Source organism: Pseudophryne corroboree, chromosome 6, assembly GCF_028390025.1.
Source record: "Pseudophryne corroboree isolate aPseCor3 chromosome 6, aPseCor3.hap2, whole genome shotgun sequence".
NCBI lineage: Eukaryota > Metazoa > Chordata > Amphibia > Anura > Myobatrachidae > Pseudophryne > Pseudophryne corroboree.
Genome location: NC_086449.1, coordinates 401,945,206 through 401,970,417, shown reverse-complemented (window position 1 = coordinate 401,970,417; position 25,212 = coordinate 401,945,206). Strand labels below are relative to the sequence as shown.

General features: G+C 42.2%; 1 protein-coding gene and 1 pseudogene across 1 annotated transcript in view; both read left to right on the top strand.

Annotated features, from left to right (window-relative positions):
• Positions 1–25,212, top strand: part of USP6NL (USP6 N-terminal like) — a 427,089-nt gene that overhangs the window by 25,335 nt on the left and 376,542 nt on the right. The window lies entirely within an intron of this gene.
• LOC134939098 (5S ribosomal RNA) lies at positions 18,911–19,029 on the top strand (annotated as a pseudogene).

The window sequence follows — 25,212 nt, the reverse complement described above, 5'->3', positions numbered from 1 at the left end:
GCAAGACCCTTATACTTGATTTTCTTTAGTTCAGTTAGATCAGGTATGGTACAGAGGGACTGGCGTATAGCCGAGGTAGTGCCATTATTTAAAAAGGGATCTAAAAATCATCCTGGGAACTATAGACCAGTTAGTTTAACCTCTATAGTGGGTAAAATATTGGAAGGAATTTTGAGGGATAACATAGAGGATTATCTGCGAAATACTAAATTTATTAGCAAGAGTCAGCATGGGTTTGTGAGGGTCAGATCATGTAAGACTAACTTAATTAGCTTCTATGAGGAAGTGAGCAATAATCTTGATCAGGGAAAAGCAATTAGTGCACGTGTCCCCTCGCATGGCTTGCTCGGGCAGATTACGGTTCCAATCGTAGTCCACGTGGATTGGTAAATATGAAAAAGTAAAAAAAAAAAAAAAAAAAAAAAAGTGAAAAACTCATGTCGACCTAGAAACCCTGTCAACCTAAACATTGTTGACCTTGACTGTGTCGATCTTCAGAGCGGATTCCAGCGGAATACCACAATGGTCCGTACTTGGCCTGCTGCTGTTCAATGTATTTTTTAATGATCTAGGAATAGGCCTGGGAAACACAGTGTCAATCTTTGCAGATGATATTAAAATGTATAATGGTAATTAATTCAGAAATAGATGTGGAGTCTCTACAGAATGACTTACTCAAACTTGAAACCTGTGCGTATAAATTGGGAATGAGGTTCAATATTGAAACATGCGAAGTTATACATTTTGGGATTAAAAATAAACTTGTAACCTACACACAATGGGGAAAATATAGGGGTAACTGTAGTGGAAAAAGATTTGGGGGTGCTCATAGATAATAGACTTAATAATAGTACACAATGTCAAAATGCAGCAAAGAAGGCAAGTAAGGTGCTAGCGTGCATAAAACGGGGTATTGAGACAAGGGACGAGGATGTAATCCTGCCGCTGTACAAAGCATTGGTATGTCTGTACCTTGAATATTGTGTTCAGTTTTGGGCACCATATTATAAAAAAAGATATCGGGGAACTCAAAAGAATACAAAGGCGAGCTACTAAACTAATTAAAGGGTTAGAGACACTGTAGAACGAGGAAAGCCTCACTAGGTTAAATATGTATACACTAGAATTGAGAAGACATTAATATCTTCAAATATGTAAAGGTCATTACAAGGAGTTAGCAGGGGATTTGTTTATTAATAGAACTTTGTATAGGACATGTGGGCACTCACTGAGGCTAGAGGAGAGAAGATTCTGTACAAAGCGTAGGAAAGGGTTCTTCACCATAAGGGCAATAAGGATTTGGAACTCCCTGCCCGAAAAGGTGATAATGGCGGACTCTGTAAATGCGTTTAAAAATGGATTGGACAGTTTTCTAGCTGAAAAAAGTATCCAAGGCTATCGCATTTAATATAGACATTAAGTATATGGGAGTGACACGAAATATATTTCTCAATTGGTACGAAACCATTACTTCAGCTGGTGCATTATAACGTGCACAGCTTAATACAGAATACAGGTTGAACCTGATGGGCATTTTGCCTCTTTTCAACCTCATTAACTATGTTACTATGCTATGTTACTATACACATACAGATACACACACAGATCCATTTTTTTTATATAAATATAATATTCCACAATCGGTGAGTACACTTTTAAGATTACGTAGTTGCTGATTTTCATCAAGGGGAACAGTCGCTCCCCTTACATCCCCACTGAACACGCCTCTGTCTTGTAGTTAATTTAGAGCTGTACGCAGACCAGTGGTTTATGTACATCACCTATGTTCTCCATACTGCGCAGGACCCGTTCTGCAGTGTCCCCTAAGCTGCAGCCTGATAGACAGGCTGCGGCAGTTTGGGGGGTGGCGACGGGAAGCATTTCCAAAAACTGAGGTGATGCCAAGGCCATTGTCTGCTTCTTAGAAAGCAGATTTACTAGAATCTGCAGTATGGCTTCCCTGGCAATCCTGAGGAGATTGAGGGTCGCTCAGATGGCCGATGGTCATGCAGACTGAACCAGTGCTGCAGAAAAGAAATGGTATTGTATGCTAGCGCTGGCTGTTTCAAATCAATTACACTAAAATAATTGTTACCAGGACTGTAGGTATTAAAATGAAATAATAAATGTAATACACAAAATTAGTAAAAAAGAACCGTTAAAATATTGTCACAGTGCTAACTAGCATAATATGGTTATTAGAAGGATGACACATTCATTTTACTTCTTTTAGAGCAATATCATACCCTGGCTAGGACATTCTCTGGAATCCTATCCACATGAAATTGTCAGAGGTATTGATGTGCAACCAATTGAGGGGTAGATGTATTAACCTGTAGAAGACATAAGGAAATGATAAAGCAGTGTTAAGCGCAAGGTGATAATGCACCAGCCAATCAGCTCCTAACTGTTAATTTACATGCGGGAGCTGATTGGCTGGTGTGTTTATCACCTTGCATTTATCACTGGTTTATCACTTTCTTATGCCTTTTTCAGATTAATACATCTGCCCCAGTATCCCCAGTTTGATTCCAAGTTGATCGCAGCAGGATTTTTGTTAGTAGTTGGGCAAAACCATGTGCACTGCATGGGAGGCAGATATAACATGTGCAGAGAGAGTTAGATTTGGGTGTGGTGTGTTCAATCTGCAATCTAAATTGCAGTGTAAAAATAAAGCAGCCAGTATTTACCCTGCACAGAAACAAAATAACCCACCCAAATCTAACTCTATCTGCACATGTTATATCTGCCTCCCCTGCAGTGCACATGGTTTTGCCCAACTGCTAACAAAAATCCTGCTGCGATCAACTTGGAATTATCCTCAATGTGCAGTAGCTTGGTTTAAGGGGTGACTTCGGTTCCTCTGGAAGTGCTTGGTTAATCCAAAGAATAATGCAGTCCAATAAACACTAGGGTAGAAAGATGATGGGAGTCCAAGTGATAATGTCTGTGTCCTCCAGGCTCCAGTGCTGCATCTTCGTACACAGCAGCGGATCACATAAGCAGGCAAGAGGTGTCTATTAATGCGAGAGACACCTCCTGCAGCATTAGCATATTTTTGCACATCAATTGCATCTAAAAACGCTGTTTCTATGCTTACTGCCTCCATCTCTGAATGATGCCCTTAGTTTGGTTTCTGCAGGCTAGTCTCTCTAAAGATATTGTTGCCAGAAAAGGGAGGGTAAATATTGGGCATATTAAAATAGCAGCTGATGAGGATGAATGATACAGCCCTCCAGTCTAGAGCTGGTCATTACTTATAGCTGTTTGTATTTTCCAGGGATTAATAATACAGACATCCCCAATAATTATAAATATGGATATCTTGTGGCATCAGATATGTAATAGAGCAACTGTCATAACTGTTAAGTACACTAATACAACTAATGGTGCTGTAAGTTTACAAACCAAAGTTTGAAAGGAGGATTAAGGTTTGGCTTTGCGGTAAAAGTGATGGCAAACTCCTTGGCTCTTCCATGTTGCTTAGATTGCACTTCATATTTTAAAATTCCTTACAGATCAAAGGAAAGTTCCTATAGGGGAAACATTTCATTAGCCTTTAAACATGGGTTCTGAACTTGGCTTGTTTGATCTGCTGACATGACACCAGCTTCATGATCTTTATTTCTCCTTGTTAAAAATGTAAGATTATTTTCCTTCTTAAGTAGATCATCAAACAGTAAATATTCTCTGTTCACTGAATGTATCTTCTCTAAATAATCTATAGACTTTTTTTTATTATGGTAGCTGCCCTGCTCTGGCACTATCAATATCCTGAAGCTGAAGAATTGACGATTGTGAAATTATTTCTGCAGCCTTGTGTTACAGTAGCAGTTTTTTTTCCTGTACACAACTAGCATTCAGTAGTAGTCTTCTCAAAACCGCCAGATTTATATACTGAAGTATTTTATAAGATTGTAGAGCGCCACAAGGATGCTGTATCCAGCACAAATGGACCTATAAATATTTTAACAGGAAAGGATTATTAAATCAGGCTTTGTTATGCATTCTAAAATGACCTACATCGTACATATATATTATTGTTAGACATCACTTTGCGCGCTGTTTAATTTCTTGGAAAGCCAAAGGCTGCTAATAAATTGCATCCTGCAGTCTTTCATAGATTTATAACGTTGGAATTGAATCTGTTCTAACTATTGATTTTCAAGAGAATTATTTCTGCACAATGATTTTTTTTTTTTTTTTTTACCCCATACTGTGCTTAAATATTCTAATTGGAAGTGTGTATTCAGTCAGGTACTTAATTGCTAGCCTTCAAATGTCCTCTGCTAGGGCAATTTCTTATTAATATTTTATAGTGGGTGTATAATACTTCAGATGAGGAAGTAGTAACATTTTATACACAGTATTATTTTTGTGAAGCAATTAGTATATCATATATTTTTTGTATAACCTTTATGTGAATATACAGTAGTAATTTTAAAGTTGTTGTCCCCTTTTAGGCAGTGAACGTTTATTTATGACACATCCACGCTTGCTTTCGGCTTCTGCTGCAGCTTTTATATCCTGACTTACTCTTTTGAAATGTAGTACACTGCACTGTATATGGCTGCTAGTTACACAGGAGCTGTTTAACTGCCATGTGCAGTTGTTGAAGTAATTAGAATGAGTTTAACTTGCCAACACTAACACACCACCATAAGAAGCTACTTTCACAAGGCAATAATCAGACTTATATAAAATACTCTTGAAAATTGAACCTGGCATCTGGATAATGGGGCATGGAGGCAAAGTCTGACTGTGTATATATAAATATTGTGACATGAACAGCATAGTTTCACATGGAGTTAATGTGGAACATCAGTATTTCTCAGGTTTAGCAGAGCATCAGCTGCAGGACTAAAACGGTCCAGTCCATGTTTTGCCTCAATAACACCGCTTTCAGATCGCAGTGCGATTGGGACCCGGCATTGGACCCTACACGCCACAGGTTGCCATCCGGGTGCGGGAACGGAGGCGGCGCTGCCAGATGACATCTCCGCACCGCCTCTCCCTATGCAATGACTCGTTCACACTGCTCCTGACCCGGTAATTACCCGGGAATAACCCTTCTTATAACCCGGGTTGAATTACTGGGGCAGGTGACCCGGGATTTCTGGCGTGCCCCTTTAAAACCGCACAGTGACCCGTGTCAACCTGCCAATATACCGGGTCGATAACGGGTTATCAGCTGTGAGCCTGAAGCTAGGCTAATTAATTAACAGCACCTGTAATCTGCCTTTGTGTCAAGTGCACAGAGACAGGGCTTCTGATGTGACTAGCATCCAGAAGGGAGTGTGGGGATGTCGGGGCCACTGAAATGTACTACTGTGAATCTATACTGATGTTAACCCTAGCAGCTATGCTAAAAGATTCCTGTGCTGTCCTGCCTAAAAAAAAATAAAAGAAACTGGTGAAGTTTTATCCGGTCAATGTTATTCACGTCACAGTATATTCTTGCATGCAGCTGTGAATGGAGCGTGTAACAAGGAAAACCTTATCTGCCTCACAAAAAGAAATCTAAAATTAGCATGGTGCCGTGGCAATAACACAACTTAGGTGAAACCTTTCTGTTCTTTCCTGTGCATATCCTGGGCCTGGAATCAAATGTAGGCACAGTAATGCTAAGACTGTTGCCTGTAGTTGGGCGCACCCTAGACAAATTTAATTTGAAATGGAATTTTCCAATTTGTCGTGAAGTTGAACATAAAACTAAACTAATGGGTTATTCTTCCTAACTAAATAGAATGTCATCTATTATAATACAGGTGACTTACTGAATTTTAGTATCTTGTCTTCTCCAGTTAAAATACAAATTTACCATTACACTGTATATCAGTTTTGAAAAAACATATTTAAGTTATGTTTTTCAGAATATTAATTTAAAAACAATTATTTCTTGAAATATCTGTAATAAAGCTAATTTCTCTGACGTCCTAGTGGATGCTGGGGACTCCGTCAGGACCATGGGGATATAGCGGCTCCGCAGGAGACAGGGCACAATAATAAAAGCTTTAGGATCAGGTGGTGTGCACTGGCTCCTCCCCCTATGACCCTCCTCCAAGCCTCAGTTAGATTTTTGTGCCCGACGAGAAGGGTGCAATCTAGGTGGCTCTCCTGAGCTGCTTAGAATAAAAGTTTAAGTTAGGTTTTTTATTTTCAGTGAGTCCTGCTGGCAACAGGCTCACTGCTACGAGGGACTTAGGGGAGAGAAGAAAACTCACCTGCGTGCAGGATGGATTTGCTTCTTAGGCTACTGGACACCATTAGCTCCAGAGGGAGTCGGAACACAGGTCTCACCCTGGGGTTCGTCCCGGAGCCGTGCCGCCGACCCCCCTTGCAGATGCCGAAGTTGAAGAGGTCCAGAAACAGGCGGCAGAAGACTTTCAGTCTTCATAAGGTAGCGCACAGCACTGCAGCTGTGCGCCATTGTTGTCAGCACACTTCACCAACAGTCACCAACTGTCACTGAGGGTGCAGGGCGCTGGGGGGGGCGCCCTGGGCAGCAATGTATAATACCTTTTTATGGCTAAAATACATCACATATAGCCCTTGAGGCTATATGGATGTATTTAACCCCTGCCAGATCTCACAAACTCCGGGAGAAGAGCCCGCCGAAAAGGGGGCGGGGCCTATTCTCCTCAGCACACGGCGCCATTTTCCTGCTCAGCTCTGCTGTGAGGAAGGCTCCCAGGCTCTCCCCTGCACTGCACTACAGAAACAGGGTTAAAACAGAGAGGGGGGGCACTTATTTGGCGATATGATTACATATATAAAAATGCTATAAGGGAAAACACTTGTATAAGGGGTTGTCCCTGTATAATTATAGCGTTTTTGGTGTGTGCTGGCAAACTCTCCCTCTGTCTCCCCAAAGGGCTAGTGGGGTCCTGTCCTCTGTCAGAGCATTCCCTGTGTGTGTGCTGTGTGTCGGTACGTGTGTGTCGACATGTAGGAGGACGATGTTGGTGAGGAGGCGGAGCAAATTGCCTGTATTGGTGATGTCACTCTCTAGGGCAGGCCTGGCCAACCTGTGGCTCTCCAGATGTTGTGAAACTACACATCCCAGCATGCCTTGCCACAGTTTTAGCATTGCCTAATAGCAAAACTGTGGCAAAGCATGATGGGACTTGTAGTTTTACAACAGCTGGAGAGCCACAGGTTGGCCAGGCCTGCTCTAGGGAGTCGACACTGGAATGGATGGCTTATTTAGGAATTACGTGATAATGTCAACACGCTGTAAGGTCGGTTGACGACATGAGACGGCCGGCAAACAAATTAGTACCTGTCCAGGCGTCTCAGACACCGTCAGGGGCTTGTAAAAACGCCCATTTACCTCAGTCGGTCGACACAGACACAGACACGGACACTGACTCCAGTGTCGACGGTGAAGAAACAAACGTATTTTCCTTTAGGGCCACACGTTTCATGTTAAGGGCAATGAAGGAGGTGTTACATATTTCTGATACTACAAGTACCACAAATAAGGGTATTATGTAGGGTGTGAATAAACTACTTATAGTTTTTCCTGAATCAGATAAATTAAATGAAGTGTGTGATGATACGTGGGTTTCCTCCGATAGAAAATTATTGGCGGTATACCCTTTCCCGCCAGAAGTTAGGGCGAGTTGGGAAACACACCTTAGGGTGAATAAGGCGCTCACACGCTTATAAAAACAAGTGGCGTTACCGTCTCCAGATACGGCAGCCCTCAAGGAGCCAGCTGATAGGAAGCTGAAAAAATATCCTAAAAGTATATACACATATACTGGTGTTATACTACGACCAGCAATCGCCTCAGCCTGGATGTGCAGCGCTGAGGGGGCTTGGTCGGATTTCCTGACTGAAAATATTGATACCCTTGACAGGGACAAGATTTTATTGACTATAGAGCATTTTAAGGATGCATTTCTATATATGCGAGATGCGCGGAGGGATATTTGCATTCTGGCATCAAGAGTAAATGTGATGTCCATATCTGCCAGACGACAGTGGTCAGGTGATGCAGATTCCAGACGGCACATGGAAGTATTGCCGTATAAAGGGGCGGTCAATCGGACCTGGTGGCCATGGCAACAGCTGAAAAATCCACCTTTTGTTACCCCAAGTCACATCTCAGCAGAAAAGGACACAGTCTTTTCAGTCTCAGTCCTTTCGTCCCCATAAGGGCAGGCGGGCAAAAGGGCCAGTCATATCTGCCCAGGGGTAGAGGAAAGGGAAGAAGACTGCAGCAGGCAGCCCATTCCCAGGAACAGAAGCCCTCCACAGCTTCTGCCAAGTCCGCAGCATGACGCTGGGGCCGTACAAGCGGACTCAGGTGCGGTAGGGGGTCATCTCAAGAGTTTCAGCACGCAGTGGGCTCACTCACAAGTGGACTCCTGGATCCTACACGTAGTATCCCAGGTGTACATTGGAAATTCGAGACGTCTCCCCCTCACAAGTTCCTGAAGTCTGCTTTACCAACGTCTCCCTCCGACAGGGAGGCAGTATTGGGAACAATTCACAGGCTGTATTCCCAGCAGGTGATAATCAAAGTACCCCTTCTACAACAAGGGAAGGGGTATTATTCCACACTATATTGTGGTACTGAAGCCAGACGGCTAGGTGAGATCTGAAATATTTGAACACTTACATACAAGCGTTCAAATCAAGATGGAGTCACTCAGAGCAGTGATAGCGAACCAGGAAGAAGGGGACGATATGGTGTCACTGGATATCAGGGACGCTTACCTACATGTCCAAATTTGCCCTTCTCACCAAGGGTACCTCAGGTTCGTGGTACAGAACTGTCACTATCAGTTCAGACGCTGCCGTTTGGATTGTCCACGGCACCCCGGGTCTTTACCAAGGTAATGGCCGAAATGATGATTCTTCTTAAAAGAAATATGGACGCTTTCCTGATAAGGGCAAGGTCCAGAGAACAGTTGGAGGTCGGAGTAGCACTATCTTAAGTAGTTCTACGACAGCACGAGTGGATTCTAAATATTCCAAAATCGCAGTTTTTTCCGACGACACGTCTACTGTTCCTAGGGATGATTCTGGACACAGTCCAGAAAAGGATGTTTTCTCCCGGAGAAGAAAGCCAGGGAGTTATCCGAGCTAGTCAGGAACCTCCTAAAACCAGGAAAAGTATCAGTGCATCATTGCACAAGGATCCTGTGAAAAATGGTGGTTTCTTACAAAGCGATCCCATTCGGTAGATTTCACGCAAGAACCTTTACGTGGGATCTGCTGGAAAAATGGTCCGGATCGCATCTTCAGATGCATCAGCGGATAACCCTGTCTCCAAGGACAAGGGTGTTTCTTCTGCGGTGGCTGCAGAGTGCTCATCTATGAAAGGGCCGCAGATTCGGCATTCAGGACTGGGTCCTGGTGACCACGGATGCCAGCCTGAGTGGCTGGGGAGCAGTCACACAAGGAAAAAATTTCCAGAGAGTGTGATCGAGTCTGGAGACTTCTCTCCACATAAATATACTGGAGCTAAGGGCAATTTACAATGCTCTAAGCTTAGCAAGACCTCTGCTTCAAGGTCAGCCGGTATTGATCCAGTGGGACAACATCACGGCAGTCGCCCACGTAAACAGACAGGGCGGCACAAGAAGCAGGAGGGAAATGGCAGAAACTGCAAGGATTCTTCGCTGGGCGAAAAATCATGTGATAACACTCTCAGCAGTGTTCATTCCGGGAGTGGAAAACTGGGAAGCAGACTTCCTCAGCAGGCATGACCTCCACCCGGGAGAGTGGGGACTTCATCGGGAAGTCTTCCACATGATTGTAAACCGTTGTGAAAAACCAAAGGTGGACATGATGGCGTCCCGCCTGAACAAAAAACTAGATATTGCGCCAGGTCAAGGGACCCTCAGGCAATAGCGGTGGACGCTCTGGTAACACTGTGGATGTACCAGTCAGAGTATGTGTTCCCTCCTATGCCTCTCATACAAAAAGTACTGAGAATCATAAGAGGGAGATGAGTAAGAATGATACTCGTGGTTCCGGATTGGCCAAGAAGGACTTGGTACCCGAAACTTCAAGAGATGTTCACGGAAGACCCGTGGCCTCTACCTTTAAGAAAGGACCTGCTCCAGCAGGGGCCTTGTCTGTTCCAAGACTTACCGCGGCCGCGTTTGACGGCATGGCGGTTGAACGCCGGATCCTGAAAGGGCATTCCAGATGAAGTCATCCCTACCCTGGTCGAAGACAGGAAGGATGTAACCGCAAAACATTTTCACCGCATTTGGCGAAGATATGTTGCGTGGTGTGAGGCCAAGAAGGCCCCTACAGAGGAATTCCAACTGGGTCGTTTCCTACATTTCCTGAAAACAGGACTGTCTATGGGCCTAAAATTAGGGTCCATTAAGGTTCAAATTTCGGCCCTGTCGAATTTCTTCCAGAAAGAACTGGCTTTAGTGCCTGACGTTCAGATGTTTGTAAAAGGGGTACTGCATATACAGCCTCCTTTTGTGCCCCAGTGGCACCTTGGGATCTCAATGTTGTTTTGAGTTTCCTAAAGTCACATTGGTTTGAACCACTCACCACTGTGGACTTAAAATATCTCACATGGAAGGTGACGATGCTATTAGCCCTGGCTTCAGCCAGGCGTGTGTCAGAATTGGCGGCTTTATCATATATAAAGCCCTTACTTAATTTTTCATTCTGACAGGGCAGAATTGAGGACTCGTCCTCAATTTCTCCTTAAGGTGTTTTCTGTTTTTCACATGAACCAACCTATTGTGGTACCTGCGGGTACTAGGGACTTGGAGGACTCCAAGTTACTTGACGTTGTCAGGGCCCTGAAAAATATGTTTCCAGGAAGGCTGGAGTCAGAAAATCTGACTCGCTGTTTAGCCTGTATGCACCCAACAAGATGGGTGCTCCTGCTTCTAAGCAGACGATTGCTCGCTGGATTTGTAATACAATTCAGTTTACACATTCTGTGGCAGGCCTGCCACAGCCAAAATCGGTAAAAGCCCATTCCAAAAGGAAGGGGGCTCATCTTGGGCGACTGCCCGAGGGGTCTCGGCTTTACAACTTTGCCGAGCAGTTACTTGGTCAGGGGAAAACACGTTTGCTAAATTCTACAAATTTGATACCCTGGCTGAGGAGGACATGGAGTTCTCTCATTCGGTGCTGCAGGGTCATCCGCACTCTCCCGCCCGTTTGGGAGCTTTGGTATAATCCCCATGGTCCTGACGGAGTCCCCAGCATCCACTAGGACGTCAGAGAAAATAAGATTTTACTTACCGATAAATCTATTTCTCGTAGTCCGTAGTGGATGCTGGGCGCCCATCCCAAGTGCGGATTGTCTGCAATACTTGTACATAGTTATTGTTACAAAAATCGGGTTATTCTTGTTGTGAGCCATCTTTTCAGAGGCTCCTTCGTTGTTATCATACTGTTAACTGGGTTCAGATCACAGGTTGTACGGTGTGATTGGTGTGGCTGGTATGAGTCTTACCCGGGATTCAATATCCTTCCTTATTATGCACGCTCGTCCGGGCACAGTATCCTAACTGAGGCTTGGAGGAGGGTCATAGGGGGAGGAGCCAGTGCACACCACCTGATCCTAAAGCTTTTATTATTGTGCCCTGTCTCCTGCGGAGCCGCTAAACCCCATGGTCCTGACGGAGTCCCCAGCATCCACTACGGACTACGAGAAATAGATTTATCGGTAAGTAAAATCTTATTATTTTGTATCGAAACGTGTCTGTATAACTTATTATTGTACTCCAGAAAATGCCCCCTAATCCTCTCCCTCTCAGTGTGGATTTCCAGGGGGTGGGGGGTGGGGTAGTTTAGTAGTAATGTACTACTTGTAATGAATGTGTCCATAAAGTACAGTTCAGACTAGTATTTGGGTTATTGATGGCTATGATATGTTTTGTTGTACTTTGAGATGAGTACCTGAAAACTTCTTCAAGATTTCCGCTCTGGAAGCATGTTGCATTTTGAAATTAATATCAAAAGTGTTATATAAAAAAGGACTTTACCGGTTGCTAGACAGGTATGGTTGGTATGTTGTTGTTAACCCTTTGTCACACACCATGCAGGCTCATATGGGTGATGGTTGTGGTAAGAGAGGTAAAATTCTGAAAATATTTTAATAACCCTCATCCCTTTTTTCCCCCCTCTTTTCTTTTGTTGGAACTTTTTCATGTTGTATTCCTATGACAACTTTGTTTAAACATTTGTTCCAAGGGGGGAGTCTGATTTTAAAAAAAACCAAACAACCATAAATGCATAATAAAAAAACAGGACTGTAAAGGTGCGTATACACTAGACGATTTTGATGAACGATATGCATGATAAAGATAACGATATTATCATGCACATCGTCTGGTGTCTGTGCACTGTAACGATGCGTGCTCCCGCGGGTCGTTATCGTCTGTTTTTATCAACTGAACATGCAGTCTGATTTAGGCAATATCTTTCATGACTGCATGTTCAGGGATAGGAGGGGTGAAGTCACTGAACGATATCGTTCACAATATCGTTCAGTGTGTATGCTATATGTCGTTCATTCTGCAGCTGGGGAAGTTTCAAGTGAAATCTTTATCTTTATTGGTTCAAAATCGTATAGCGTGTACCCAGCTTGTGTAATGTGCTGTAAACGGTAAAACAAATTACAAGTCCTTCCATTCATGCAGAAGAAAGGCGTATTGATCAAGTGTACATAGGTCCTAAAGGGAACTACTTTTAACCTTTCTTAAAACCTTTATTCAGCTGCTTTGTAGGATTTGTATTTGTAACCAGTAGAAAATCATGATTGCATGGGATCAATGTTCTGACCATCTACAGTACATTAGAGGTACTTTTCCTAGTAGCATATTGGGAATTACAAATTGCCGTCGAAAAATGTCTGGATGTTGCCTCATATGGACAGCACCAATTCAACTGTAGCTGAGATGAACACCAAAGTACAAGTTCCATTTACCATCTATTTGGAGAGACCAGGGCCGGTGCAAGGTCTCTCTGCACCCTAGGCATAGCTTCAGCCTAGCACCCCCTAACCTGCAAACCCCACCACCACCAACTCTCGGAGGGGAGATGCCTGTGACCACTAGGTGGGCTAGGATGAATTGCATCATTATAAATATACAGAGAAAAGTGACAACAAGCTAGGACTTTTTTTAAAGTGAAAAAGTATAAAGCAAAGTTACATTTTGTGACTGTGTTCACAATACACTTTCAAATGCTTGAGTGACGACCATTCTTTCTACTTATGTATACTTATGTTTATCTCAAACATTGGTACACATTCTTACGGACATAGATCCGCATATAGTCAACATGAGTTTCAATTTAAAACAGGAACTGTCTTATAGACATAAGAGTAAAGAGAATCTCGAGGACATTTTTCCTAGCAATATAGTAGACACAGAACCTCACACCAACTGGGAAACTGACTTTACTCAGCTCAAACAGACCCTACATAAACCAATACGTATCAACTGGGATCTCACGACATTAGAGAACTACCTCAAGAACAAAATTGTGCCACGTGGTCTTAGACCTAGGATATTTCCCACCTTCAATTTGGCCAGTGATAATCTTAAAACCGATTGGGACAGTGCTCTTTTAAAATGCTCCATGGACCTCATGGGCATTCTGATTAAACACAACCACCTCACATTAGAAGGATGTGAACGTGATCTGGAAGAACTGAGCAAAAAACTGGAGCCCTGGGAGAAGGATCAACAGTTTCAACGCTGTTTTGAAAAAATAAACAAGATCTCCTTACATATGAACAAACTATTATTGAAAGGAAAAAGAATAAATTTGCCAGAGACAAGAAGGATTTTTCATCAGGTAGAATATTCAAATGGAATAAACCCTCCTGGCAACTACGACCTCCCAGAACTTTTGACCACTATTCCTCATCAGAAGCTGAAACGTCAGGTGCTGAAGACTCCACAGACCATACTCCCACTGGACCATCTACCAGTAACCCCAGAGGACAGGGTGACAACCTCACACAATACCATCATTTTTTTAGGGGATCCCCCAAGGGAGAGGGGAGCAAGGAACCACATAAACGAAAGACGAGGGGTCGAAAGAGGAAGAACGCAACAGCAGTGGGATTTACCACCACCCAGGAGACAACCGGCACGGAACACACAGAGGAGATAATCATGGACTCCTCAGTCCCACCAGAGACTTCCTCTAAACTCAAAATTATTAATCTTTCTGCACATAGCCTAGATGACAATCAGATCCAAGTCTTGGGTAAGGGCCTTTCTTATTCCCCAACTGAACATTTTAACAGATTCCAATGGGAAAAGGACCTAAGACTATTTAGCAGAAAACTGCTCCTCACCAAATTCCATAATAAAAGATCGGTACTTGAACCAGCACCCACCCAATCAAATCAGAGGGAGGAGTGTGAAAATGTTGACACATCAGAACTACTGGGACTGGAACAAGAATCTTTGGCAGCCCTAAGGGAATTAGAATCTGAATCTCAACCAGCTCACAGTGGGAGGTCAGTACAAGATTCATCTGTAAGAAAAAATCTTCATTCTTTCCGACGGAACAGACAAGTCCTGAGGTGCAGATCTTCACGAAATTGGTATCAAAGGAATTTGACCGTATACATCTTAATAACAGCAGAAGACAGTACAACTCCAACTTATCCAGAAAAGAACTTAATGCTTTAAGAGAAATTGAATCCTGGCAGGACGTGATTATCAAGCCATCAGACAAAGGGGGTAACGTGGTGATATGGCCCCAAGAACAATACTTACAGGAAGCATATCGTCAGTTGGAAGATAAGTCATGCTATCAAAGGATAGTACTCAACCCCATGGAGAATTTTAAGATAAAATATAATAGAATCCTGACCAAGGCGCATGCTGAGGGTACCATTACTACCTCTGAATATCAATACCTTCAGACAGCTCATCCGATTATTCCAACGTTTTATATGCTCCCCAAGATACATAAAAACATCAAGAAGCCACCTGGCAGACCGATTGTATCTGGAATTGGATCACTCACTGAGAAAGCCAGTGTTTTTGTCGATTTACATCTACGACATCATGTACTGGGCCTTTCATAATTTTTTCAGGACACTACTGATGTCCTTCGCAAAATTCATGATATCAGACTTGAAAAAAAACAATACTTAGTTTCCCTTGATGAAGAAGCACTATATACTTCAATTGACCACAGCAAGGGGTTAGAAGCTGTTAACTACTTCATGCACACAGAAGGTATGGAAAATTTTCATTTATTTCTTGCTGATCTACTCCGGTTCATATTGAATCATAACCTTTTCACATTCAACAACAGACTTTACCTGCAAACTAGGGGCACAGCTATGGGGGCAGCGTGTGCCCCTACCTATGCCAACATCTTCCTAGGATGGTGGGAAAGGGAATTCGTGTTTAGTGATTGTAATGATACCTTCACGGCTAACATCATCATGTGGGTCAGGTATATTGATGATATCCTGATGATTTGGGAAGGAGACATACAGACGCTACTGCTATTTATTGAGCACCTGAACAATAACGATCTCAATATTCGGCTAACCCACCAGATAAGCCAGGAGGAACTTCCATTCCTAGATGTTCTTATTTACAAAGATGAAAATGATATGATTTCAACGAAATTATATAGGAAAGAGACATCATCTAACACCCTGCTACACCAGACCAGTTCCCATTTCCCCCCAACTATAGATAATGTACCAAAGGGAGAATTCTTACGTTTAAGAAGGAACTGTTCTAATGATCTGGATTTTGTGGCACAAAGTAAAGACCTCTCAAACCGACTACTGGAGAGAGGGTATAGTAATACATCCATTAAGAAAGCCAGTAGGAGTGTCCAGACCATCAACAGAGAACAACTGATCTTTAACAAAAAACAGAAGCAACAAGATGTTAAGACTATCAGATTTGTTGGGGGCTTCTGTAAGGAATGGTACCAGGCTAAGCAAGCCATTCAGAAACATTGGGGGATCCTACATTTGGACCCCATTTTATCTGAAAAATTAGGGCCACAAGTCTCCATTAGTTGGAGGAGATCAAGAAATGTAAAAGACAGGCTGGTCACCAGCCATTTCCAGCAATTCCAAGCAAAGTCACAGACCACAACTGGCACATATCCATGTGGCCATTGCAAAGCATGCCAGTATATTCACAAGATTGACAATATCCAAGACCGATACGGCAACAGTATTAAATTTAGACACTTCATTAATTGCTCCACAGAAGGTGTGATTTACTGCATCACTTGCAGTTGCCATAAAAGATACATAGGGATGACAACAAGACCCCTTAAGCAAAGGATATTGGAGCATATAGGCTCCATTCGAAACGCAACCAAAGACCTTGAAAGAATGAAGCAGATCACCTCTGTGGCACGACACTTTCTGTATCATCATGCCGGTCGATGGGATGAACTGAAAGTATGCGGTCTGGAAAAAGGGAAACTGGGCATACGTGGAGGTGACTGGACCAACACACTTCTACGCAAGGAATGCGAATGGACTTTTAAATTAGACTCCTTGCACCCACAGGGACTAAATGAAACGATGAACTTTGGAGCCTTCCTCCCAACTTAATTATGCATATATCTTCAGACTTCTATTAAACTCATTCATTTTCCTTCCCCCTTCCCCTGTTTATACACACCTATATCACTTTACAACAATCAGGTACAACCATTATACATTCCTCATACTCATAACGGCCCTTTGTTTGCACGTTCTTCACTTCACATTTTATCGGTTGTTTCACCTTGTTTCACAGTTGCATTAATAATTTTTTCTGGGCTCAGTTTACTCCCATCTTCATATCCGACACTACACAATTTCACCCTCTCGTTTTTATTGCTTTCCACAATCATATTTATATAATTATATCATCCATGTTAGCACTTTTTTGCACATATTCACTGATTCCATTACACTCATTACAGTCATTTCATTCTTTTTCACTTATATAAACTACATGTTAGATCACATATTTATTTACCCTTAGACCAAAATTTTATCACTGCCACATTGAATGAGGGCATAGAACCAGGCAGGGCGTGCACAAAGTCATCCATATATTAGTGGCACTATGGACCATGTAACCTTTATTATCACATGATATCACTATTATTAATTCCTCTATATTCTTACTATTTTTATCTCCCCTCACTGCTTTACACCTTCATCCCCCTTTTTGTTTGGTCATGTATTTACTCATTCATTTATTTACACTCCTCAGTATCATAGGCAATTATTATAAAAACAAAAAAATGTTTTTTTTGCTTATAATCCGGACATCCTAATTACTGGCACTTTCCTTTATCATTATTTTCCTTTCTGTTCTTTGTAATCTATTAATTATACATCCTTAATCGGCAATTATGCGATTATGTTATAATCTAGGCATGATGTTGTTCATGTCTTTTGTATCATGGAATTTATACATATATACAATCGTATTATTATTATTATTATTATTATTATAGGATATCTCCAATTTACATAACAAATTCCTCCTATGAATTTGATCTATCTCTCTTTATTATGCTTATATCTCTGCTCCTTGTAAATGAAATAGTGACATAATTTTATTATTTAGATCACTTTAAGCTGTCAGGTTCATTCAATCAATTATAGTATATCTGTCTCACATGGAGCTCATGTTTCCCTGGCGTCAGGCACAGCATTATCAATTATATGACCCTGCTGTGTCAATTTAGCTGGAAGAGCCATGATTGGTGGAATCTTCTAATATATTCTAACCCACGGCGCCACAATGCTCACGCTACCCGTGAACAAGCCTGCTGCGAAACGTACGTTGGGTACGTGATTAGGGTCACGGAGAGCACTCTCACGTGACCGGCCTCAGATCAGCGGCAGAGGAGAGGAGATCGGGCGAGACGCCCAGTCTGCATACCGCACGGACTCAAGCGGTTCAGCGGCACTTGACGGGACGGGGAGGCGCACAGTAGAATAAGTATCCCTCCCCCCTTTCCCTGTCCAGATTGTCCTCACCTTCTAATGATACAGCCAACGTTTAATTGGGCTATTTATGATGCTGGTTGTGAGTAGCAAGTATATGAAAACCATTCACCGTAGGTGTTTTGTATGATTAACTGCATTATTACCCGTGGTATCCAGCCGCAACTCTGGTTATTAAACTATTCAGGCTCTCTGGCATGTTTTAAATGTATAAATTGAGAACATTCCTATAGTATACTGCAGGGCACTTGAAGTTGCAGCGCTGTGTGTTGTGTGTTTTTTTTCTTAAATTTGCACCTGGCTTCTTAGTATCAGTCTATGCAAAATTTATGGCAACAATTGTATCTGATGTACTGGCTGCCAGTATTTGACTGTTTACTATTGCAGCAAGTATTCTTTGTCCCTTCCCATTTTCTTTTGATATATGCTAAAAAGGTGGTTACAATTGTATCTGGGACATTGGATGTCATAAAAACACACTTAATCATTCATTTTTTCTGTTATTGTAGCTAGTCTTTTTTGTTTCTTCCTCTGACACAAACTAACACCATACCTGACATCTAGCATGGACAATATCCTTATTAATGTTGATGTATCAGAAAGTATTATCTAACCAATGCTTTTTTGACAGGTAGATCCAGTCTGCAATAACGGACGTCTTTTCTTCAGATTTTGTGTTTGTTTGTTACACATGCCTTAAATTGTAATAGGCAATTTTCCTTGTTCTGCCTCATGCTATGCACAGGAAAAACAGAGGCTTGTTGTCACTAACCCCTGTTGACCATATGATTTAACCTCCGCGTACCCATGTGTTTGGGCTGCCAATCGGTGCAATGACGGTCAACTAAATATCTTTAATGGGTTAGACAAATGCATTCAATAAAACTGGCACAATATTAAACATCCCTCATTTTGTCACATAACAGCTGCACTCGCCGCTCTTTTCCATACGTAACCTACTACCATACCACACTGGATATGCCCAACCCCGTCTGATCTTGGAGGCAATACAGTGTTGGGCCTGGTCAGTACTTCAGTGGGAGACCACTTAGGAATACCAGGTGTTGTAGGTTACTGATGGAACTCAATTGGGGTTTGTGCTGACTCCACGGGAGGATGGGCATATGCTTGCCAGACACCAAATTACCACAGTAGTAATCCATCAATATGTTCGCAGAGTTAGCTTTATGTGTGGCTTATAAAGTTTAGAGCCATTCATTCATTATTTGTGTATTTTTTCTTTTTTCTTGTAATTTCAATTGGTGTACCTAGTTTTTTATATATACACACTATTAAAAGTTACGTTTTAATTATCTCATTGTTACATCACCACCCATACATATATCAACAATTTCAAGCTACTCTCCGGGAGTGAGTGCTCCCAACGAAGGTCACTTTTTTCTAGCTTTTTCTTTCTATTTTCAAATACGCTTGGACCTTTGGGAGCACCGCTGACAATCACCATTTTTTCTACCCATAGATATTTATTTTCACTGGTAGAAGGTGATAAATTTTAGACTACTGTCTAACCGGTCAGCTTTTCTCGGAGACAACATTTTATTTATTATTATTCCTTATAATCCATTTAATCCTGTGCGGTATTCCCAACCCAACCCTTTTCATGGTACTTATGTATACACGCTAGCTGGCATGTTAGGAATTGTCTATGCACTTCTTATGTGCCTCCACATGTAACATGTGTCAGCAGGGACCGAGCCGACCTTAACCAATATGATGCCCTACGAAAGATTTTGGCTGGTGCCCCCTAGCACCACCGCTAGTTCCGCTTCTGACCCTGCACCCCTTTCTCAGCACCATCACCCCTCACCCATAGCTGTCCTCATTTTGGTGCTCCTACACCCTATACTTTTAAATAGGAACAGTGCACACATTCGGTGCACAGCCTAAAAAGGGGTGTGTTCTTGCTGGGAAGGGGCATGGCTACACAGTGGTACTTCCCAGTTCAAATTATGCCACACAGTAGTGCAACTTTATTCACATTTTCTCATGCCATAGTGTCCATAATTCACGTTACATCACACAGTAGTACCACTTTACCTTGTATACGTTACTCCTCTCAGTAGTGCCCTTATTCACATTACACCACACCATATTGCTGTTTATTCACATTAGACCACACAGTAGTGACCTTTCTATACATTACACTACACAGTAGAGCACCTTATACACATAATGCCACACATTAGTAATGCATTTATACACATAATACCACACAGTAATGCCCCTTACACATATTACACACGTTATTAATGTTCTTATAAACATAATACGCCTTACACATTATGCTAACCTTTATTAATGTTCTTATACACATAATGTCCCTTACACATATGCTGCACATTATTAATGCCCTTATACACATAATGACACAGTAATGCCCCTTACACACGACACTTATTAATGTACTTATATACGTAATGCACCTTACACATTATGCCAACCTTTTTTAATGCAGTTATACACATGTCTCTTACACATATGTCGCACATTATTAGTGCACTTATACACATAATGACACACACAGTGCCCATTACACATATACCGCACATTATTAATGCATTTATACACATGACACACACAATGCCCCTTACACATAAGCCGCACTAATGCACAACCAACCCACCTGTACACCGCACTTACATGCCTGTTAACACTGTCACCTCTGCCTCTGCTTGGATACAGATGTGTCCTCATACATCTTGCCTCAATACACCATGCAGTAGGAGATGCCTGGCATGAGTCAACTGGCAGCCCTGCTAATGTCCGCTGCCTTTTTTTATGAAAATGCATCTTATTTGCATTACTATGTTGCTAGGATGCACAAGCAGCTTCTGTTGATTAAAATGATATGTAGCATTTTGCATGCAGATACAGCCATAAAAACAGATTATAGGCATGTTGCATATAATTTTAATCAGCTGAAGCTGCTTGTGCTCCTAGGCATACCAACTGCCTTAGGCAAACTAGGCAAATGCCTTTGCCTAGGACCGGCTCTGAGCACGGAGGAAGCGTTGAGACACTGTGGTACAGCCTGATTGCACTGGCTGCTGCTGCGGCGGAGGAGGCCATATACAGACACATCCTTCTTCAGTTTTTTGCTAGATGAATTCTGAGGCGCCCTCTAGGGGCCGACATCCCTAGGCAGCTGCCTAATGGTAGAGCCGACCCTGGGGATAACTTATTAAATCTCTAAGTTTCCATCGCATGGCCTCCAACTGTATATCTCCCTTGGGCCCTGCTCCGAATCTAGACAAATCGGTCAGTGGCTTATTACGTAGCTAGAAACCAGGTATATAGTCATTAGTCTAAATATACAGTAAGTTTTTAATGTATGTAGTATGCCTTTTTTGTCTTTTTGAAGTAATGAAAAATAATGTTCATGATTTCATTATTTTCCACTATCCTGCTGTGCAATATTATATACCAAGTCATGGAGAAAACAAGTGAGCGGATGAAAAGGAACCAGTGAAAGTGACGCATGTGAGAGTTTATTATCAATACAGTAATATAAAAAAAGAGCAGCAAAAGCCAGTAAATTCACGTTGAGAACAATAGCAAACAATAAAACATGTTTATGCGCACACTGAACGTTATTTTATAGATAATATATCTAATCTTGACATGGTCACATATCCATTCTTTATGTTGTGCAAAATATTTTCTATATTACAAGATATCATTTGGTACCATAACTGTGCAGCAGCCCTTGGCAAGTGACACAAGATGGCATGTGAGAGTGTTTTGAGTGTCGCTTCTGGGTCGCCCCCACTTCTGCGATGAGCTACCTCTCCCTTACTGCTCTGCAGCCTTTCCTCGAAAGAGAAGACCTTTTTGGCAAGCTAGATCCTTACATTTCTGTTGGATATCACCAAAGTTTTTAATACCCTGATTGTATAATGTCAGGGTAAATGGCAAACTGTGCTAAACTTGTATGAATATTTGGCTTAATTTACAAAGAAAGTAAAGATTTTAGCGATGTTCAGACAAGTATTATGAAATTCTTTATTAAAGTTTTATTAAAGTTTAAAGGACTTCTGGACAAATATCAAGAATAAAACATCCAACTGTTACAAGTAGACATTTCTCGTGCAAGACTATCTTTTTCAAAAAGGTATAAAGCTCTCCAAATCCATGGCTCTGTTTCAGTATATCTTGTACCCCGAAAAAGCAACAGAAAATGTCCTGGGACTTATCTGTTTTAAGTTTCTTAAAATAGAATCCCTGGAAATGGGATTAATAGATCTTTAGTGCTATACTGTGTAGGTCGAGAAGTTGTAGCTAGGAGGGATGACATTTTGAAAAAATAAGACTCTACTTCTGTACATTACGGCAATTAGCAAGAACTACCTTTTACAGTATTCATCACTGAAGAACGCTATATTTTCTGTTCTATTCATTTGCTTCAAGTTATTATTGTGAACAAGTTTTTTTGTTTTTCAAGACTAAAAGACATGGTCCTGCTAGTAGTTGATTGAAGCATCACCAGACTACAGGTTTATTTAACTTAAAGTGAGAAAACTAGCTTAAAAAAATGCTAAGCCTTGAAGACGCTTACATTTTTAGTTTCCATCTATTACTTTTCAGTGAATCGGACAGATAATTTTACAGTGTATGCGGGCGACCTATCCGAAAATGAGGTCTATCTGATGCAACATTTTCTAAGTTGAAAGTGTGCTTCATTGGGCCTACTATGCACTACCATGGCCGACCGATGGACATTTCCCCTGTTCCCTAACATCGGTAAGAATGGGAAAAAGTCTCTACCCCAGTGGAGGAGTGTAGATTTCAGGTGCAGGCCACTGTAATCTCGCAGTGTATGACTATAATATCTGCAGGTTGTCTGACTGCCAGATAAAATGCCTGTCGGTTTGACAGGTATTTTATCTGGCCATGTCTGCCCAGCATTTGTATGTCTGCATATTTTGTAATGGCGGAGGCATTTTGGAAATATTTTTGTCTTGTAATGTTGAGCGTCGGGCACTCAGAGTAAAACGTTGCATATCCCCGCTGTAGAGTAAGACAAAATAATAGTCTTGTGTTGGTATTGCCATTACTGTATGTGTAGTTTTAGATGGGAGAATGGTAAACTCGTGTAACCAGTAATTAGAGTTGGTTACCAGAGTCAAGATAATATGCAGAAGTAGATCTAGGAGAACAAGAACTAGAGTATTTTGAGAATATTTGCCATGTGTGAAAGTGTTCTGGATGACACTAGGGGGGAATTCTAATGTTATCGCCACCGATCTCCCATCTAAAATAACGTCAGTAAATGACAATCGACTATTTGCTCCCAAACACTGGAAAATGGACAAAACCTGTCATTCAGACAAATTGGTTAAGTCACGGATTTAGCCAACTTGTATGAATGATGTTTTTGTCCATTTTCCAGTGTTTAGGAGCAAATAGTAAATTGTAATTTGCTCTCATCCATTATCAGATTTTCATTCCAACCAGCCGTATCTGGCAGTTTATCTGCCATATAATTGTATAGTGTATAGGGCATAAGTGTATGGATTTTCAAAGTGATTAAGCAGATGTGGTGAGGGAGGAAGATATACCTTGCTGTGGCATTTAGGATACATTGAAGTGGGTACAGATGAGTGAGGGTAATTACAGATATCAAGTCAATGTGGGAGGTTAGTTAGGGAGAGGACAAAAGTTTTGGTAGCGTCTTGGACAAGAAAAGGTCATAACGTAGCCAGGCGCACACGCAGGGGGGGGTTTCAGAGTACCGAGAACCCCCCCCCCCAAGCCGCCGATCTATCGAACTGCTGTTTGACGTTTTTTTATTTTTTTTATATCGTGGCAGTCAGTGTCTCCCTCTGCGTGGCCGCACACTGAGAGAGCTGGCAGCTGCATCTAGGGGGAGCTGCAGCTCCTCTCAGGCTGAGATGCGCAGTGTGTTTTCTCCCTGCCAGCAGCCAGCCCACGGAACTCACTGTGAGAGGACTCCAGCAGCGCAGCCAGTGGGGACCAGGTCGGAGGTTGATCGCGGTATGCTGAGTACTGTGGTCCGAGCTACAATGCGACAGACACGGGAACCGGGGGGGGGGGGGGGGGGAGGGGGGTAGTGCGTGTCGGCTCCGCATATTAAATGATGCGGTTATCGGCCGCCAGCGGCCAGCATGAGTGCGGGAACCAGGGGTTGGGGGGGGGGGGGGGCAGTAGAATTTATATCCGCCTGGTAGTGGAGACTGTCCTTGTTTTGTGTTTTTTCATAGCTTTTACTCATCTCTGTATGGCCACTTTTTAATCTAAATTTACCTTGCATTTAGGATCTGAGTGTAGAGTCCATTCCTGCAGTAAGACTGGTATCCAGGAATATTAAAGAAACTGCTACAGGCGTGTATTTAGAACAGGATTTGCTACATGTAAGCATCTATACACCATTAGAGCTCCTTGGTGGAGTCGTATTTTGGACATAATTGGACAATGTGGGGGTCATTCCGAGTTGATCGCTAGCTGCATTTGTTCGCTGTGCAGCGCTGGCCGCAGAGCGATTGACAGGAAGAGGGCGTTTATGGGTGTCAACTGACCGTTTTCAGGGAGTGTTCGGAAAAACGCAGGCGTGCCAGGAAATACGCAGGCGTGGCTGGGTGAACGCAGGGCATGTTCGTGATGTCAAAACAGGAAATGAACAGTCTGAAGTTATCGCAAGCGCTGAGTAGGTATTGAGCTACTCTAAAACTACACAAAAAAACTTTGCCGCCGCTCTGCGATCCTTTCGTTCTCACTTCTGCTAAGCTAAAATACACTCCCAGTGGGAGGCGGCATAGCGTTTGCACGGCTGCTAAAAACTGCTAGCGAGCGAACAACTCTGAATGACAACCAGTGTTCTTTGAACAAACGACACTATTGGATTTTTTTTATATCTTTTCTGTCTTCATTTCTTTTATGTTTTGGGAGGAAAAATTGGACTTGCTGTATACTGTATATGCGTATGTTCAATGGTGGTCGGTTAAAAGGAATTAGGACTTTACTTTAACTATGTATTATATCTCTGCAGTGGGGTACGTTATTCCTATTGTATTCTTTTTGTCACAATTTCTCAGTGGTTTGGTGCATTCTCCAACAGTAATCTGAACTTGTGCTGGCAGTAGCTAGTATAGGTGCAAGGTCAAACGGATTAATATTTGGTGGGCAGAATAGCTGCAGCAAGATACTTCCTGTAGCAGTCAGATTTACTAATACAGTCTGAATGGGAACAGGAGTACAGTGAAGACAAAACAGGTACT